This window comes from Taeniopygia guttata, chromosome 32 (genome assembly GCF_048771995.1).
Source record: "Taeniopygia guttata chromosome 32, bTaeGut7.mat, whole genome shotgun sequence".
Classification (NCBI taxonomy): domain Eukaryota; kingdom Metazoa; phylum Chordata; class Aves; order Passeriformes; family Estrildidae; genus Taeniopygia; species Taeniopygia guttata.
Window position 1 is genome coordinate 3,767,711 of NC_133057.1, and position 9,357 is coordinate 3,777,067.

The 9,357-nt window shown below is 56.2% G+C and overlaps 1 long non-coding RNA gene across 2 annotated transcripts; it reads left to right on the top strand.

Moving 5' to 3' along the window:
- Positions 1–2,658: 2,658 nt before the first annotated feature.
- Positions 2,659–5,235, top strand: LOC140681192 (uncharacterized). Of its 2 annotated transcripts, XR_012052425.1 has the most exons (4): positions 2,659–3,554; positions 3,839–3,998; positions 4,185–4,296; positions 4,725–5,235. It is a non-coding gene; the product is annotated as an uncharacterized lncRNA (long non-coding RNA). The 2 variants fall into 2 exon arrangements; XR_012052426.1 differs by lacking the exon at positions 3,839–3,998.
- Positions 5,236–9,357: the final 4,122 nt, after the last annotated feature.

A 9,357-nucleotide genomic window follows, 5' to 3' on the forward strand; every position in this document is an offset into this window, starting at 1 on the left:
ATCAGTGCCTGGGGCTGGGCCCTTTGGCTCCGCCTGGCCCGAGCCCGGCCCCGGCCCCGGCCCCGGCCCCGGCCCCGGCCCCGGCCCCGGCCCCGGCCCCGGCCCCGGCTCCTCCCGGGCCCCGCGGAGGACACACGCGGCACGGCCGCTGCCGCCTCCGCCGCGGCTTCCCCGGCCCGAGCTCCGCCGCTGCTCAGCAGCGCGGCCGCCGGCCCCGAGCCTCCCGTGTCCCGTTCCCAAGACCGAAGGCCTGGGGATGGCCGGCCCGAGGCGGTTGAGGGGCGCTCGGGGGCCGCTCCTGGCCCCGGGCCGAGCGCTGACAGCCGCGTCCCGCCCGCAGGGAAGGCGCAGGAGGCGCTGCAGCAGCGGTACCGAGTGGGTTCGCTGCTGGGGCGTGGCGGCTTCGGCAGCGTCTTCGCAGCCACGCGGCTCTCGGACGGTGCCCCGGTGAGTGGCGGGGCCGGCGGCGGGCGCAGGAGGAGGAGGAGGAGGAGGAGGATGGAGGAGGAAGAGAAGGAGGAGGCGGAAGGAGGAGAAGGAAGCAGGAGGATGGGGCTCGGCAGGGCGGGCGGCGAGCTGAGCCCGGTGGTGCGTTTGGCTTGCAGGTGGCCATCAAAAGGGTGCCACGGAACCGCATCCGGCACTGGGACGAGCTGGTGAGTGAGCGGGGCCAGCGGGAACAGCCGGGCCGTGCCGGGCGGGGATGAGGCGAGGCCCGGCATGGGGGAAGCCACCAGGACCCCTCGATGGGGAGCGGGCGTGGGGCCAGCGCAGGGCGCAGAGCATCCCGGGCTGGCTGAGGGGTTCCCCAGCCCTGGCACGACATCAGTCCCACTGGTGGCACCGTGGTCCTCCCACAGCCCGACGGCACCAGCGCTCCCCTGGAGATCGTCCTGCTGGACAAGGTGTCCACTGGCTACCCTGGCGTGGTCCAGCTGCTGGAGTGGCTTGAGCTCCCCAACAACATCGTGATGGTGCTGGAGCGGCCGGAGCGGTCTCAGGACCTCCTGCATTTCATTCGGGCACGGAGGTTCCTGTCTGAAGAGGTGGCACGGCAGCTGTTCCGCCAGGTGCTGGAGACCGTGCGGCACTGCACCAGCCAAGGGGTCCTGCACCGCGACATCAAACCAGAGAACATCCTGGTTGACCTGGCCACTGGCCAGGCAAAGTTGATCGACTTTGGCTGTGGCACCTACCTGCAAGACACAGCCTACACTCACTTTGCAGGTGAGCCTGGGCAGGGGTGTGCTCCCGGTCCCACCATCTCATGGCCCAGCATCTCACAGGCCAAGCTGGGTGTGGCAGCGAGGATCCTCCCTTTTGCTGCCAGTCAGGGTACTGAGTCTTCAGCTGAGTTGCTTTTGAGCAGGGCTGGGTGGGGAGGCATCTTCCAGCCCCGCTGGCAGCCTTTGCCCACCACTCTGCCTGGGGCTGGGGTTAGAGCAGCAGCAGCCAGCCTGACAAAAGCACTTGTGCGTGGGGCTAGCAGAGGAGGGGTCCAGGACCAGTGCACCAGCCAGTTTGGTGTGCAGGCGAGAGGAAGGGCTTGGGCTGCTCCACTCACCTTGTTTGTCTTGGCTTCATAATATTTTTGGGGCACTGCAGGCAGGGAGGACAAGGACATGTTTTTTTCCCCCAGCCCTGAGTGGGTTTTTGCTTTGCATGTCATGGTCAGGCCTTGCCGGGGCTTCTGCTGCCCTCTTCCAGCACCAGTGGCTTCTTGTCCAGCCCTGAGTTTGTAGACAAGTCCCAGGTGCTGGCGAGAGTGCAGCAGTCGCCCCGTGTGCCACTGGGGCAGCCCCTACACGCCCAGGGATGCTGGGGCCAGGCTCTGGAAGCAGCAGCATCCCCCTGATGAACTCCATCTGTATTCCACAGGAACACTGTCATACAGCCCCCCGGAATGGACCCACTTGGGCTGGTACTACGGAGAGGCAGCAACGATCTGGTCCCTGGGCATCCTGCTGCACCAGATGGTCTGCGGGCAGCACCCTTTCAGGAGGGGCCAGAAGATCAGCTGGGACCATCAGCTCTCGCTGCCACAGCGGCTCTCTCCAGGTGGATCCTCATCTCTGGCCACGGGGGAATACCAGTGCTGGGAGACAGCAGCAGCTCGTGAGCATCTCGCTCTGGCAGCCGCTGAGGAGGTGGCACATGTCCTGCTCTCCTGCTCTCCTCCACAACAGGGAATTGATGGGAAAGTTTAGGCACAGCTCTGAGCACAAAAGCAGCATGGCCTGGGCATGGGAAGAGTGGGGCAAAGCAGACAGGAGCCTTCTCTAGCTGACCGGTGGTTTCTGGTTTCTCTGCCCAGAGTGCCAAGATCTTATCAGGTGGTGTTTATCCATGCACTTCTTGGACAGACCTTCATTAGAAGACCTGTTCTGTGAACCTTGGATACAGGATAATCACCTGCCATAGAAGAAGGGAGAGAGCCACATGCACACTTTGCTCCAGGGCCCTGGTAAGTTACAGGTCCACACATGCCCTGGCAATCAGAAGCAAGGAAACCCAGACTTTTTTCCCTGCCTGTATCAATGCACTGGGATCTTTGGGTGGGAACACACAGCCCTTGTGCTGCAGCTGAGCTGCTCTGCCCAGCACTGGTGGCTGCCATCCGAGCTGGTTTTGCGTGTCCTGCTTCCCTGACAGCTGGGGCCCTGGGCAGAACCCTGACAGCCTGGGCTGGCCCCAGGGAAGGAGAAGGAGCCCCTGGAGAAGCTGTACCAGCTGGGGCTGCTGCTGCTGGAGACAGTGAGGATGACATCAAGGATGACAAACTCTTCCTCAAGTTGGCCACTGGCAGCTGAAGATGATGGACTTCTGGCACTGTCTTCAAAGCCTGGCTCCACAGCAAATTTGCAGATGAATCCACAGCCGGGGAAATGCTCCCAGATTTGGGCATTGCACAGCCTGGCTGGGAACAAAAGGTTCCCCCTGTGCTGGGGCAGATGCAACTTCAGTCGCTGCCCAGCTGCTTTTTGGCAGGGCTGGGGGCACGGGCTTGGGTGGATACAAGATGGGGGTTGGCTCCTGGCCCTGCCAACAGCCCCCAGCACCCAGCATGGCCTGGGCTGGGGCTGGGGCTGGGGCTGGGGCAGCCAGCCTGACACAAACAAACCTCCATGGTGGGAGCAGAGGTGGGACTCCAGAACCTGTGCAGGGGCTGCTTTGCTTTGCAGGCAAGGAAGGGCTTGGGCTGCTCCACTGCCCTTGTTTGCTTTGGGATCACTGTTATTTTGGGGGGCAGTGTAGGAGGGAAGAGAGAAAGTGTGGGCTTCTCTCCCCTTTGGGTGGGATTTTCCCTAGCATGTAGGGGTTGGGCCTTCCTCAGGCCCTTGACAGAGATAAAGAGTTTTTTTCTTGTTTCCCTTTGTCTCTAATCTCTTTTCAACAGTTTGTTGTTTGTTTTTCTAGAGGAAGCGTTCTATGTAAGGTCCAGTCGGGATTGGGAAGTGCCTGGGAGCAGCTGCAGCGTGGATGGGCCGTGCCCTTGGAGAAGGCTGAGGACATCGTTTGGGACCAGCTTTTCTCCCAGCGGAGGATGGCGTGAGGTGAGTCCCCGTCTGCTTGGCATGGTGGGATCAGAGCTTTTGGGAGACAGCAACAAGCACAAGGAGTCTCTTGCTCTGGGCAGCTGCTGAGGGGCTGGATGTGCCGTGGCTGGCTGCAGGCTGGGAATGTCCTGCCCTCCTGCTCTGCTCCCAAAGGCAGCAGTGATGGGCAGCTCTGGGCACAGCTCTGGGCACAGCCAGCATGGCCTGGGCTCTGTGGGCAGCTGGGACAAGGGGACAGCAGCCTTCAGCTGACGGGCAGTTTCTGGTTTCTCTCCTTGCAGCCGGGCTCTGCGGGTGCTGAGGCTGCTCTGGGCTCTGCCAGGGCTCTGCTGGGCTCTGCCCTGGGCACAGCTGGGCTGGCTCTGCCCTCACATTGCTCTGACAGCTTTGCATCAGACAAGCCTATTCCGAGCACAGTGCCTGAGCTTTCTGCTTTGGCAGGTGAGTGAGACTCCCCTGCAGGCCAGGAGATTGCAGCTGGGGACACACATCCAATTGGCAAGGACCCAAACTCTTCACTGTCCCAGCTGAACCCCTGAATCTCCACAGGAACGCCTGGATCTCCACTATTCATTCTTCATTTCTTTTTGGCTGGAATCGTGCAGTTGCACTTTCTTCCTCCTCTAGACGTGCCACGAGTGGCCAAAGCTGGCAAGTGAGCCGTGTTCCTGAGGCAGTGCAGTCTGGAGCTGATGGATGGAGAATTGCCCTTCCCACTTCCAAACCAGAGCAAAAAGCCGTAAGTGGGATTTTTCATCTGTAAGAAACCCCTGACAATTTCAGAGGGAATGTGCAGCTCATTCACAGAGTGAGAAGGAAGGTCATCTTCTAAAAGATTTGGGGTTTGACAGAGTTTAGATTCCCAGTCCTGCCTGGAGCTGGAAGGGCCCCAATCAATTTCCTATTGCTTTGACCACAATTTAAAATAACAATGTTGGAAACAAACCCCAAAAACTGTAAAAAAGGCTGTTGAGGTCAGTAAGATGGATATATGCCATCAGCACATTTACAATGTAAATAACTGAGTTCTCTTTTTAAAAAGATCATTTACCTCTTAATGCAAAGTTACAGAAGTTGTTTCACTAGCACTTGGATTTTACTTGTATCTTTTACAATTCATCTAATTGTTTGGGTTTTTTTCTTTACCTTTTTTTTTTCTTTAAATAGAGGTCCTGGCCCTCTTCCAGCCAAAGGGGAAAGGGCCCCACCAAGCCTTGTTACCCACAGACAACATGATAAAGCTGAACACTAAAGGACCTTGGAGCATTATACTGTAATTAAAAAGGTGCCAGCTCCATGGACAACAGAATTATTGTTCCTAACTTGAATGAGATTGAGCAAAAAGAATGAAGAACGGTGTCACTAAAGTACTACTGACGTTTGCCAAAACACTTCCAGAGTTTCACCAAGAGATCAGTCATCAAAATGTTTTGGAAATTTAAAGACCAAGGTAGCCAAAGCACTCAGTGTCACTAATTGCTGGGTATGTTCTCAGCTGAAGTTGGGAGGAATGGGGTTCCCTTGGAGGGCCCACCCTGTGGGGTGGCCAGAACTCTGTCAATGGGCTCTGCCTCGTAACGGAGTCAATGAAGGGACAGTTACAGAAACCTGTGCTGTGGGACACGGGAATACAATGATCCGTGTGACAGGATTCACTCAGATTTCCCGTCAGGAGAAACCAAACCCTGTTATAGTTATAGAGGCTACAGTGTCAGAAGATTTCTGTGCTTTACCATCACTCCCAATGTCAGTAGAACTTGGGGTGCTGCAGCTGGTCAGTGTCAGTGTCTCACCACTCCCAGCTGCAGGGCCCCCATTTAGGGTCCTTCAGCAACGACCACACTGAAGAGTTAGGGCCCAGAGAACATTTTCCACCCAAAGAGTGCCTTGGGTTTCAGAAAGTAAAAGATTCTGGTTCACCCTGTGCCCCATGTGCGCTGCTCCGTCCTGTGGAGTTTACGTGAATGAGCTGACGGGATTATTAGAAGAGGTAGTAAATGATACTGTTAAAATGTCCAATAGCACATTGGATTATTAGAAGAGGTAGCAAATGATACTGTTAAAATGTCCAATAGCACATCCTATGAGCTCCAACAAACAAAAATGGGGACTCCAGAGAACCGCATGGCCTTGGATTATCTGCTTGCTGGCCAAGGAGGAACCTGGGCTATCAGGAGACGGGGATGTTGCACTGCTAGCAGTGATGGGTTTGAAGGCCAACAGTCAGGAATCACCTTGACAGAGTAGTAGAAGAGTGGCAGAAAGAAGAAAATTCTTCTTGGTGGGATTGGCTTCGTGGCTGCCAAATTAGAGGCTGCTGTGAAATGCATTCGTGGCAGTGCCTGTCATCATTGCAGTGTGTGCACTTGGTGAGTTGCTGTGACACTTTGTGCTGGGAAGTGGAGTATTGGGACCTTTCTTAAAAGAGACAGTCTCAAGAAAAGAGAGGCGTTTGATAAATAACAGAGAATAGAAAATATTTAGGCATGTTTTAAAAGGAACGTGAATAGCTCTGAGTAATGAACTTAAACTGCACTTAATTGTAGAACAAGAGGAGATGCCTTTATGCCTAATACCTAAATCTAAGCAGTGCTACTGAAAGAATTGTTACAAAGGTTGTAGTTGATTGTAGGTCTCAGGACCGATCAAAGTACCAAGGCCTGAACAGGTTGTGATCAAGACCTGAACAGGCCCTGAGGCAAAGCTCACCTCTAGATGAACTTCCCAAGCAAATGTTGTATTTGTATCCACTCACTAACGAACCATGATTAACAACATGATCAATGTATATGTTCCTTGATAAAACATGGATTTATCTTTCTGTATTTAGAAACAGACAAGGCCCCACCTGGCCTTGTTTGGGGGTGAAGGATCAAAGTCAACTCCCTTGGTTCCTCCTTCAGCCCTGGCCAGGCTTTGGGAGAAAGCAGTCAGGAGAATGAAAGCAGATGTTCTCGCAGTGGCAGTGATGCCAGCTTGTTTGTTTAACACTGTAAAAGCTGGGTCCTCTCACAGCTTTGGGGTTGGAGCCTCATTGCTTGCAGAGGTGGAGGCACCTGCAGGAATTCCCAGTGTCTGGGAGTGGCTCTCCAGTCCTTGGCTTCCCCCAGCTGATGTGTGGCTGTGGATGATGGTAAAGCCTGAGGCTAACTGGTGATGGATCTTTCCTTAATCACTCCAGGCAATCTCTGGTAGCAATGACTGGATGCATTGCTGAGCTTCTTTTGTAATGCTTTGCTAATGATGATGTGTTTTGCTGAGCTTATCCTTTTGTAATTCTTTGCAGCTGTGCATGATATAAATGACACAATTCCTTCAGTTGGTGTCTGTCTTTGGTGCTGACCCTGCCCACTGGTGAAACAGGGCCCCCTCCAGCCTAAGTGTTACCTAGGAAGAGAAAAGCCATCACTCCAAATGTCCCCCCTTCCTCCTTGTTCCCCCCACTTTATACCCTGAGCATGATGCCCTATGGTCTGGGGTATCCCCGGGGTCAGTGGGGGTCACCTGTCCTGGCTGTGTCCCCTCCCAAGCTCCCCCGCAGCCCCAGCCCCTCTCCAGCGTGGCCAGAGGAGGGGCAGGCCAGGCTTTGGCTCAGTGGGAGCTCAGCAAGAACAAAAGCATCTCTGTGTGCCCAGCCCTGTGCTCAGCACCCGGCCCAGCAGCAGCGTCTCAGTGCCAGGGTCTGTGCCATCAGTCCCTGCCAGGGGTTTCCATGGCACCTGCCAGGCCAGGTGACCCAGGTGTGGTGTCCCAGTGAGGGCTGCCATGCAAACAGTGCCCAGCACTGCCCCTTTCTGTCTGCCTGACCTGGCCTTGGCCCTGGCCCTGCTGTTTGCTGCAGGTTCCGCGGCGCCTGACCGGCCCGCGCGGCACAGGGCAGGCGGCCACGGCACAGACCCACAGCAAGGGCTCCCCTCTGGCTCTGGGCAGTGACACCAGCCCTGAGCAATGGGCTGGCGCACTGGGGTCAGTGCAGTGTCCATTGCAGCAGTCCCTTGCAATGCCCAGTGCAGGTTGGGATGATGATCCACCCTCACAGCCGGCCCAGGGCAGGTGTGCGGTGCCCTTCCCCACAGCCTGTCTGCACAGAAGCACTTCCAGGGCTCTCTGCATTTCCCTTCCTTCACTCTTGAGTCACTCACACACCTCCCAACGACCCACTGGGAGCTTTGAGCTGCAAAGAGTGCAAAGCTGGTCTGTCCTTCAGGAGTGGCTCTCATTCTGCCCTGAGCCAACTCTGCATTTGTGTTCATTGCAGATCTTCCTGTGTGTCTACATCATTCCTTGCAGGGCTCTGCCTTGGGGAAGGGGAACCTCATTGGAGGTACCTAGGGCTTGGCACACACTTGAGGAGTGTGTCTGTTTTAAATGGGGAAGCTTAGGAGTTTTAGATTGCTTCAAAAAATAAAAGAAGAAAACCCCTCTTTGCCTGAGCGCAGCCAGTTCTCCAAGCACAGCAGGTCCCAGGTGACTGAGCAGAGACAGGACGGGCTTGGGCTATGTGGGGCAAGGTTGTCCACACTGCCTCAGACCTCCAGGCACAGCTTCTCTGACTAGGCCAGACATCCTCAGGAGAGTCCCTGGGCCAATATCAGTCGCTGAATGCTGCAGCCACCTCTGCTCTAAATAGAACAGTCATAAAATATACTCTTCAAATAGGAATGTGGATTTATTGGAAGCTCTTGCAAATAGTTTTCCATCAGTACTGTAGGAAATCTTCCTAATGGACTGCACTAGAGCAGAGAGAAATCAGGGCAGAGCCATGGTTTGTCAGGACTTGCTTGATCCCAATGAGCCCCGTGGTGCATTTAGAGCTGAGCCCTGGAAGCTCAGGGCCTGTGAGGAGATTGCGCCAACCTAACCAGGAGTCAAAATCCGAGGAAAAACCCAAAGTGTCTCAAAGCATGAATGGGTCCCCTGAGGTCCATCCACACAGACCCTTCATGGACTTGTTGGAGGAGAGAATTGGAGGTCAGGATGGCACAAACCTCTCAGAGACTCAGTGTGGGAAGGAAATAGGGAAGTACCTTAAAAGAACTGCAGTACCTTGAAGCATTAATGAGCCCCACTGAGTGTTGTTACTGACAAAGAATCTCCAGGGACTAATTGCAGCAGATCATTGCAGGCCATGATTGCACAAACCTCTCAGGACCCCAAGGTCAAAGCCCAAGTCCTTTGAAGAACCGGCAGTCCCTGGGAGCATGGAGGGCCCAGGGCCATTCCTGACCAAGGCTCCCCAGGGCCTCTTCCCAGCAGCTCCCTGAGGCCAGGAGTGCAGGGAGGCAGAGGCTCTGTGTAGGCAGCTCAGCTGCTGAGCAGAGCCTGGGCTGGCTGGAGGCAGCAGAAAGGCCAAGGCCTGAGCCCCAGCCCCAGGGAAGGCAGATCCTGTCCCTCCCCGCCTGCTCAGGGCTCTGCCGGGAGCACTGGCATAGGGAGGGATGCTGAGGGCAGGACAAGGGATGACAGTGCCCAGCCTGGCTGGGGCTGTGCCAGGAGGCCCCAGTGCCTCAGGACAAGGTGTCTCCTCCTCACAGCCCTTGGTGGCAAGACGCTGCTGTGCCCCAGGGCACCAAGGCTTGGTTTCTCCTGGCCACTGCCAGCCTTGCCAGGGCCCTTGGCCATGTCCAGCACAGCTTGTCCTGCGCTGTCCCACAGCTGCTGCTGTGTCCCTGCAGGCTGCAAACTCCCATCTCGCTGCCCCCCGGGCCCTGCCCTGCCATTGCCAGCCCTGCCCTGCCCCTGCCATGCCCAGGGCATGTCTGCAATTCCCCCAGGCAATGGGTGGGGATGGGCAAGTGTT